The 11,031-nt window shown below is 39.1% G+C and overlaps 1 pseudogene; it reads right to left on the reverse strand.

The window, feature by feature from the left end:
• Positions 1–1,785: 1,785 nt before the first annotated feature.
• LOC148699332 (uncharacterized) lies at positions 1,786–10,242 on the reverse strand (annotated as a pseudogene).
• Positions 10,243–11,031: the final 789 nt, after the last annotated feature.

An 11,031-nucleotide genomic window follows, 5' to 3' on the forward strand; every position in this document is an offset into this window, starting at 1 on the left:
GGAAAGTTAACCCTAGGTTTCCCATTTTGTTAACCTTTCCTAATCTTAAACGTCCGTATTTTCCAGCCACTTCGAAGGCCTTATATGCACTTTAGGACACAAAACAAAGGCCCTAGCCCACTTTCAAACCTTTGCCGTGGGTTTCCCCTTCTTCCCTTCCTTTGCCATGCAAGGGGGGGCAATTTTGTCCTAGGTTATGCACTTAAAACACATGCTCCTGCCTAAACTAAACCCTAAGCCGCACCTTTCCCTTTAATTTCTGAACTTAAACCTATTTCCCTTTCAAATAAAACCCTAGCCGCACCTACCTATTAACCAATTTCCTTTTAATTTTCTGATTTGATTTCCCTAATTCTAGAAGCCTTTGATTTAATTTAGTTATTAAAAATAAGCACACAAATTAAAACCCTCTTTTGACAATTGTAGTATATGTATAAGTAGGGATCGTTCTAAACCGGGGATTAGGAGGGATTGCTAAATCACTTGAAAACTGACTCAAAAACGTAAAACAAAGGTTAAAACACTAAACTAGACTCAAAGAATGCAAAACTAAACACTTAAAACACTAAAACAAACCAAAAGACTCAAAAGACTCAAAACAGCACCAAAACACTCAAAACTGCCTTAAAAACACAATCTGGGCAGTTTTGAGCACTTACACTAATTTGGACGAATTTGGGAGGTAAATTGAATCAAAACACTTAGAAACACAAACTAAGACACTTTCTAACTAATATTTGGTGAGGAATTGAGGAAATTCTCTAAGGCATGTTACTACATTCAAAATGTGTTTTAATTGATTAAATGTGAGCTAGTGAATGGTGACTATGATGAAGTATGCCCGAGGGTAAGGATTGCTCAAATCTATGTGAGTGGTGATCTTTGACATGTTATGTTTTGTTTCTTTTGTTTGTTTGTTTTGCTCGAGGACTAGCAAAAGCTAAGTGTGGGGGAATTTGAGAGGAGCATATTTAGGCGACTTAGCTAGTTTATTCTTGTGCATTTGTGCTATTATTTCTTATTTAATGTCGTATTACAACTCAATTTCGTGTGTTTGTAGGTCCAATGGGTTAAAGTATCAAGAAAGTGCATTTTGGTGCATTTTGGAGCAATTTTGGACACTATGTGGATAGCTTGCATATGGGCCAACATGGATGGACCAATTTGGACTTCAAGAGGCTAGAAATGTGATAAGAAGAGGAAGGAACTAAGCTAAGGACAAAGTGGATAAGGAAGTAGCTCAAAGAGGAAACCCTATCCAAAACCTTATCTAAAACCTTATCCAACATCATCCAAAACATTATCCAAACCTTATCTCATCTTATCCTATCCAAACCTTATCATGTCTTAATCCTAATTGCAAGGGGACCTAAATAGATAATTCTAGAACCTATTTCTAGAAGCATCCTATTCTAGAAGGCCCAAATCAGCCACAAAACCCATTCTTTCTAGAAACCCTACAAAAGTGGCGCACCAAACCCTTCTAGAAGGCCTTGCCTTGCCTTGCAAGCCAAGCCACCCTTTCCCTCAAATTGTGCCGCACCTTCCTATGCCTATTTCCCTTTGGATTCTAATTTCTAAGGCCTAATCCCTTTTGGATTTGGGTTACACAAGCCTATTATGAAACTAAGTGGGCCAAACCCCCTCCTAGGTGGATTTGATCACCTATAGCCGAATTCTAGGGCCCTAATCCACCAAATCTGTTAAGTCTAACCCTAATCTACTTAACCCTAAGACTATATAAACATAAATTCAGCCAAAAATTCGTAGAACCCTTTATGCTCTTCAGAACTCTTGTGCCGCAACCCCTCTCAGCCATTCTTCAACCTCCATACACCTCCCTACACCTCCATACACACCTGCCGCACCCCTACCACCATAACCAACCATCCTCCATCCCTCTAAACAAGAAAACACCATCCAAAAACCCCAATTCCACCACACACACCTTGTGCCGCAGCAAGGAGGAGGAAGGGGAGCCAAGCCGTGCATCAAATCCATCTTGGAATTGCTGAAACATTTAGGTGTAATCTTTCTTATGATTTCAATGTTTAAATTCAATAATTTTTGTTGTGCAAGCATGAGGAACTAATCCCCTTTTGGCTAGGGGGAATTTCGAAACCATGGTTATATTTGCATGATGATTTGATTACTTTCAGTTGTGATTTCATGAATGTTGAATTCAATTTACTTATCTGTTTTAATTAAAACTTGTTTATGTATATGAATTGAGAGTGCACACTTAAATTGCATGCATAAATATGATGCTAAGGTATAAGGAAACTTCACCTAATCGTTGGGAACTTATTATATTCATGAGTAGTTAAGATTGTTGGTCACAATTATGTTAAGTAAATTCTTGGCATAAGTATCATGCACTTTCATAGTTACGAATGCCTCGTCAACACCTATGATTTCCATAGAACCTAATGATCTTTGATTGTCTTTCTATTATGCGCTTTCATATAGAAAACTTTTAAGGAATAATTTGATTGCTATGCGCTAATTCCATTCAATTCAATGACCTAAGGGAAATCTGAGAGTTAATTTAAGAAATAACTTAGATTTATCCACTTCAATGCCTTTTTCAGAAATAATATGTCCTAGAACAATACCTTGCTTAACCATGAAGTGACATTTTTCCCAATTAAGCACAAGATTCGTTTCAACACAACGTTTCAAAATTAAGGTTAGATTATTCAAGCAATGATCGAATGAATTACCAAACACGCTAAAGTCATCCATGAATATCTCAATAATTTTCTCCACATAATCAGAAAATATACTCACCATGCATCGTTGAAACGTCGCAGGGGCATTGCACAAACCAAATGGCATGCGCCTATATTCAAAGGTGCCAAAGGGGCACGTGAAGGTTGTCTTCTCTTGGTCTTCCGGAGCTATCACAATTTGGTTATATCCGGAATATCCATCAAGAAAGCAATAAAATTTATAACCGGCTAACCTTTCTAACATTTGGTCAAGAAATGGCAATGGAAAGTGATCCTTCCTTGTCATGGCATTTAACTTCCTGTAATCAATACAAACACGCCAACCGGTCACAACACGAGTGGGTACAAGCTCTTGTCCTTCATTCTTCACCACCGTGACTCCGGACTTCTTTGGAACAACCTGCACGGTTGACACCCAACGACTATCAGAAATAGGATATATAACACCACAATCAAGCAATTTTATAACCTCCTTTTTTACTATTTCCAACATGGGTGGATTAAGGCAACGTTGAGCTTCACGAGATGGCTTGGCTCCCTCCTCCAAAAGGATGCGATGCATGCACATGGTGGGACTAATGCCTTTGATATCCGCCCAGGTTCATCCAATGGCAGATTTGTGCTCCTTTAACACCCTTATCAACTTGTCTTCTTCTTGGGCCGTGAGTGAGCTAGATATGATGACTAGGTAATGGCTTTAACTCAATTGATGGAAGTAACTTGTTAGTCAAAACCGAATATGAAATTGAGAGTAGAGACTTACCAGATTGTGAGGGCAATGACTCGAGGGCAGTGACCATTTCAATCACTTCACCACAAGGGGGCACGGCAATATGGTCAAATTGCATGCCGTGGGTTGCAAGGATTCCCCCATTCTCAATTCTTGCTCCTATGTCGTACACTAAGGCTACCTCAAGTGCATCTTCGTTCATTTGATCCAAATGTACCTGTGCCAAAGAATCAACAATGTCAATAGCAAAACAAGAATGGTCCTCAATTGGATATTTAATGGTTTCAGAAAGATTAAAATTAATAATGTCCCCATCAAATTCCATGGTTAATGTTCCCGTAAACACGTCTATCTTTGTTCTCGCTGTTTTCATGAATGGACGGCCTAGCAAGATCGGCAATGATGGAGCATGGCTCGAATCCTCCATTTCTAAGACATAAAAATCTGCAGGTAAGATAAGATGATTGACTGATGTGAGATTTATACGCACACAAATTAAACCCTCTTTTTATCAATTGTAGTGAAGAATGTAAGTAGGGATCGTTCTGGACCGGGGATTAGGAGGGATTGTTAATCACTTAGATTTGACTCAAAAACGTAAAAACACAATATAAAACACCAAACTAGACCCAAAGAATGCAAAACTAAAGTTTAAAACACTAAAACGAACCAAAAGACTCAAAACAGCAAGAAAACACTCAAAACTGCCTTAAAACTACTTTCTGAGCAGTTTTGAGCACTAGAGAAGAATTTGGACGAAAATAGTTATAACTGAAGGAAAATTTGTGAAAAACAAGTTCATTTGAGCAACATCAACAACATGCAATTAACAATTAAAAGGCGGAATCATGTTTATATGCACTCAAAAACAAAACTTAACCCATGAACTTCAAAGCCTAGTAAGTAGGTGAACCAAGACTCAACTCAAAACAAAGTGAGTTGAGAAATCAATACCTTTGTAGATTCCTCTTTGCATAAGCAAAGGCTAATCACCCAAAGAGAGGGCCTTCATTCCTTGCATCTTAGATCCATGGATTTGGATGGATGAAAAGGTTTTTCCAAGTTCCCAAAATTGAGAACCTCTAAGTCTCCACACCAAGGTAAGATTGGAGAAGAAATGAGTGACCTTGAGGAAGTAAGATTGCTAGATGTTTTCCTCAAGAGTGGCCGGCCATTTTAGAGAGAAAGGAGAGTTTGTTTTCATCTTTTCTCCTTAGAAAAACCCTAAGGATGAAATGGCTATAAAGATGTCTTTATACCACCTCACAATGGAGTGGCAAACTTGCAATTAAGCCAAGTTCACTACCCTCCTCTAAATGGCCGAATTTAAGGGGATTTATTGGGCTATTTGGGCCTTTGTGAATCATTATTCATTAAGTTGTCATACAACTTAAGTCAATGGACTTGACGTTCGAAGCCCATTGGGCCTTAAGGTCCAAAACTATCCCGAGGTCTTTAACGAACTTATTCGTTTGATTAATTAACATATTAATTAATCATTGCCATAAATAATTAAACCATTTAATTATTCTTACTCATCTCCGTTGAATCTTCAATCTTTACCTTACACGGTGTACGATCCATTAGGTTCCTTTTAGCGAGGCAGTGGGCGATTCAAACTCTTTCAAATCGATTGTGAATTGGAACTTACTTTCAATTCTCCCGTTAGTGATAATACACTTTTAGGGCTTCCACAAACCATGGTTGACGCCTAGCAGCATGTCATGGTTACCCAAGCTAATCAGAAGAGGTGGAGAACCTATTCAGTTTTAGGATTACAAATGCAATACGGTCTTTCTCTAATACAATACTCTTGACCACATTGTTTGGTTTGATAGTTTATTCATGTCTACTATCCAATGTGAGTCTTGTGCTTATATGATTACCTTGAATGTGATCTGGAACGCATTCCAACATCTCATTCATACTCTGGCCAGAGATTCTAAATCATATCATAGAGTATTCTCCCTCAAACAGTTTGAAGGTTAGAGATCCCTTGTTGCGCATTCACTTGCCTCCATGGCTAAGTGGCTTAACCCCAACGATGCCGTGGACACCCTCCTGATGGAGTGACTTTGACATAATCAAAGATTAAGGACCTAACCACAAGACAACTGTGATGCCTCAGGTCAAAAGACTAATTTGCATTATCCCAACCATGAGTTCTCATGTGACATGAATATGAGAACTCTTTGTTGATCGTGTTCAGTGAACTCATTCTCTATTGAACACCTACGTACTTGTCTTGATGTCACACACACCAATGACTCGAGACTAGTCACTCTCCCTGAGAGAAGACATAGCACGTACTGATCTTAACGGACTGTCAATGCCCAATTGACAATCCTATGATCAGGAACGTTTAGGATGTGTCAACGAAAGAATGGTCTCATGAATCTAACTTCTTTAGATCGCATTCTTCCAATCACATATTCCTTGGACTTATCGTTTAAGCATATAACATTTATATGAGACGGCTCAAACAATAATCTTTGCCCTTTACATTTAAACTACATTAGTTTGAAATGTCCGTAAAGTATCATCATATGATTGGTTTTAGGGCACATTTCCAACAATAACTTGACTCAAGATACTTTAAAAACACAAACTAAATTGATTTCTAACTAATTTGACACTCCAAGTAAAGGGGGATTTTGCTTTTGACGAATTTCAAAACAAAACTTAAAACTTTGTAAAACGAACAGATTTTAAAACGAATTTAGATTTAATGAATGGAATGAAGGCTAGCTAAGGGGTTCATATCCACACATGCCATACTTGCACACAAAACGATTTCTAATTGCTTTTCAATAAACCATGAATTCTCAACGCCCCAGATTAACCGTGAATTGCACTAATTAACCCTCAGATTTTCCTAACGTTATTGAATTGGATGATTGCATACGACAACCCAAAGCATTCCCCACAAGTTCCCTACATGAATTGCATAATAGAGATACAAGCAAGAATCATTAAGTTCTTTGAAAACCATAAGCATTGACGAAGCACTCGTTACTATGAATTGCATGAAACTTATGCCAAGAATTTACTTAACGCAATTGAGATCATCAACTTTTACTACTTGTGAATATAAGTTTGTAACGATTAGGTGAAACTTCCTTATATCCTAGCATTAGATTTATGCATGATAATTAAGCGTGCACTCTCAACCAACACACACAAATCAGTTTAATTCAAATAGATAAGTGAATTGAATTCACAACTTATGAAACACAATTAGAGGTAATCAAATCATATAGCAAGCATGATCATGGTTTCGAATCCCCCCCTAGCCAAGGTGGGGTTTAGTTCCTCATACGTACAAGACAAAGAAAAGTAAATTTAACCATTGAAATCAAGGAGAGGAAACACCTAAAAATTCCAGCAACTCGAACTTGAATTACATGAACGTCCAAGCCCTCTTCTCCTCCTCTTTGTTGCGGCACAAGGTCTAAGGACAGGTTTTGGGTGGTATTTGTATGGAGGAATGGATGTGTGAAGGTAGGGTAGTGTTTAGGAGGGATGGGGAGTGCGGCCAGGTGGGAAAATATGGAGAATGGTGAAGGATGGCTGTGGCAAAGGGTTGGGAATGTATTTCTGTCGAATTTCTGAATGTGGAGGAGTGAATGATCATCCATTGGTGCGGCAAGGGGGTCTATTTATAGTGCAAAATCCCTCTCAATCAGCAAGGAAAATGACTAAGTATTTAAAGATGACAAGGAAATCAAAACCCATCAGGAATTGGCCATCAAGAAGGTAGGAAACCCCAAAGGAAAAGGAATAGAGGCGCCAGATTTTTAGGGTTCTAGAAACAAAGTGTTTTGTGGCAGAAATTGGCACTTCTAGAAGGATTTGAGGCGCCACCTTTGTAGGAGATAAGATAAGGTTTCTAGAATCATGATTTAAGTGCCAGATTTGTAGGGAAAAAGAGATAAGGGTGCGGCACCTTCTTAGGGATAATGCTAGGGCTTCTAGAAAGCCTACAAACTAAGGGGAGTTGGATAAAACCCACGGCAAAGATAGGATAGGGCATCTAAGGCTTCTAGAAACCCTCCAAGATAAGGTAAAGTGCATGGCATCCCTATAGGATTAGGATAAGGTGTCCTAAAGTGTTTAGGACTCCTCTTTGTGGCTGAAAACCTTGTGCATTAGGATTAGGAAAGCTAATCCTTCTTGATCTTGGAATTCTTCTCCTTCTTGGACTTGGAAAACTTCTTTGTTGCTGCAACTTGAGGCCATTGGGATTTAACTTTCCTACTTCAAGTAGGAAACCTTGTTTGAGTAGGAAACTTTGTTCTTCTAGGAATCCTAATTGAACTAGGAAACCCATTTTAACTAGGAATCCTAATTCAACTAGGAAACCATCTTCCATTAGGGACTTTCCTACTTCGACTAGGAAACCTTGCTCAAGTAGGAATCATCATCTTCAAGTCTTCAATTTCGTCCATCCTCTTGGCTCCAAGCATATGATATCCATTCCAAGCTCTAATTTGCTCCAAAAGGCTCCAAAATGCATCCTTTTGCATACTTTGCCCTTAAATCCTAAAAATACATAAAACTAGCTTAAAAAACTACTTTACCAAGGAAAAACACTATAAATGCACAAGAACAAGCTAAACTAAGGTGCATAAATATGCCCCTATCATTGACCTGCACTAAAACATCCTCAAGGACTCCCTTGGGATAAGCGTTAGAACAATCGGCCAATTGAATTATAACGCCATCTTGTTTTAACTCACCAAGGTTCATAGATGCATAAATGGAATATGGCATGACATTAATAGAAGCACCTAAATCTAACATGCATTGTTCAAATCTAGTGTTTCCAATTATGCATGGGATAGTAAAGCTCCCTGGATCCTTACACTTTGGAGGTAACTTTCGTTGCAAAACCGCGGATACATTTTCACTTACTTTCACAACTTCTTTGTTTGAAATTCTTTTCCTAGTTGTGCATAACTCTTTTAAAAACTTTGCATACCTGGGCACTTGCTTAATAGCATCAAGTAAAGGAATGTTTACTTGGACTTTTCGAAAGGTATCAAAAATGTCCTTTTCGCTTTCTTCCTTCTTCGATTGTGCAAATCTGCGAGGGAAAGGAACATTGGGCAGATTAGTGTTTGAAATCACAACATTTGGGACAACATTACCTGAGGTGGACGGATGGGAGTGCTTAGATGACTGCGGCATGGGTGGTGCTACCCTTGCCGTGGGGTAGGATTGCTCCTCTTCTTCAATTTGTATCTTCTCATCTTCCTTGTTTTGGGCAGGTTTATGTGCTTTGCTTCCCACTTCTTTTCCACTTCTTAGTGTGATAGCTTTTGCAGATTCGAAACCACCATTGGGATTGACCACCGTAGTGCTTGGTAACTTACCATTTTCACGAAATTGTCCCAAAAATTTTGCCATTTCGCCCATTTGCTTCTTTAGCTCATTAACCTCCTTTGCTTGGTACTGCATTCCCTGTGCCATTGTGGTTAATAACTGATATGTTTTATCGTCATTCATAGATGTACCTGAGTTGGTTTGGGATGATTGTGCTTGAGGAGGTGGTTGTGGTGCCATTGGCCTTGCAAAGAAACCTGGGGGTTGTCGGAATCCACTTTGTTGGGCAGGTTGTGGTTCATCGCTCCATCTGAAATTGGGGTGGTCACGCCATCCCTGATTGTATGTATTAGAGAAAGGATCACCCCTTGGTTGGTTTTGACTCTCATAACCCACGACATTGGCAGATTCCCACCCTCCATTCTCAATTAATTGAGGGCATTGATCAGATTGGTGTCCTTGAATGGAGCATACACCACAGATTGTAGTTCCTTTCGTTTTGGGGCCTTCAACAAACTGCGACAAGATAGACGTAAGGTTAGCCATTTGGGATTGTAACTCAGAAATAGAACTTACCTCATTTACATGATGTGGCCGTGGGGTGTCTCTCTGCCCAACACCTTCATATTGTTGTGCATTGAGTGCTCGATTAGCAATGAGAGTTTTGGCATCTATGGGTGTCTTGTCCACTACAGCTCCTCCCGCGGATGCATCCAACATTTGACGTTCAATTGGTAAGAGACCTTCGTAGAAATATTGAAGAAGAAGCTCCTCCTTCATTTGGTGCTGTGGACATGAAGCAACAAGAGTTTTAAAACGTTCATAATAAGTTGGAAAAGATTCAACTTGGCTTTGCTGAATTCCACTAATCTTCTTGCGAAGAAGAATGACTCGTGATGTCGGAAAAAACTTCTCTAAGAAGGCTCGCTTCATACTCTCCCATGATGTGATAGTTCCGGGAGCCAACTCATACAACCAATCCTTGGCCTTCTCCAACAAAGAAAAAGGAAAAGCCTACATCTTCAATATGTTGCTGTCCACGTTCACCGGTGTCATACTTGAGCATACTACTTCGAATTCTTTTAAATGCTTATTAGGGTCCTCCATTGATAACCCATGGAACTTGGGTATATGATGTAGCAAACTGGACTTCAACTCAAATTCATCGGTCTTCTCAGGGGCTGCCCTAGGGTATTGGATGCAAAGAGGGGCTGCATTGTCCAAACCCGAGGCAGAAAGCTCCTTGATGGTTTGATTGTCCGCTGCCATGGTTCGTACTTCCTCTTCAAACCTTGCCGTGGGCTCCTCTTCAACCTCAACTTCTTGCTCTTCTAATTCAGGTTCGGGACTAGGAGGATTAGACTCTTGCAATTTCCTTGTTCTTCTCAAAGTCCTCTCGAAATCGCCGTCAAAGTCGAAGATATGCTCACGAACAGGTTGTGAGCTACGGGTCATAAACTAGTACCTCCACACAAGAGCAAACAAGATAAGTAACCAACTTAATAGACTCGGCACAAGTAAGAAAATAAGGTGCCTATACACAGAACAAAAACAAAACACACACACACGGTGCAAAATTTAAAACAAACCAGAAACTAAACAATTTAAACAAGACTCAAGACAAGGGATTAGCAACTTTGCTAATCCCCGGCAACGGCGCCAAAAATTTGATGCGTTACGAATGTGACACACAAATTAAACCCTATTTGTGACAATTGTAGTAATGAGGTAAGTAGGGATCGTTCTAACCGGGGATTAACTAGGGGTGCTAATCTAATATAAATTGACTTAAAAATACAAAAAACTAAACTTAAAGACTCTAATTAGACTCCTATGACTCAAAACAGATTTGAAACACTCAAAACTGCCTAAAACAACCAAATTGACTCAAACAGCAACTAAAACTTGATTTGGACGAACTTGAAAGTGCTTATGACTCAAAATACTTAAAAACACCAAATAAGACAGATTATAAAGACTAAGACTTAACAAAATATGGGGGGATTGTGTTTGGACGAAATTAAATTAAATGGACAGATTTTAAAGAAAACAGATTGTAAGATAATTTGTGATGAACCAATGGATGATGGAATAGCTAAGGGGTTCTTCTCCACACAAGAAATATATGCAACGGAAAGCAATTTCCAGTTATCAATTCAATAAGTTATGAACCTCGACACTCCAAGTTAATTAGGTCCGCTTAAATTAACCTTCAGATTTCCCTAGAATCATTGAATTGGATGA

Source organism: Pyrus communis, chromosome 1 (assembly GCF_041283825.1).
Source record: "Pyrus communis isolate YQ-2024b chromosome 1, ASM4128382v1, whole genome shotgun sequence".
NCBI lineage: Eukaryota > Viridiplantae > Streptophyta > Magnoliopsida > Rosales > Rosaceae > Pyrus > Pyrus communis.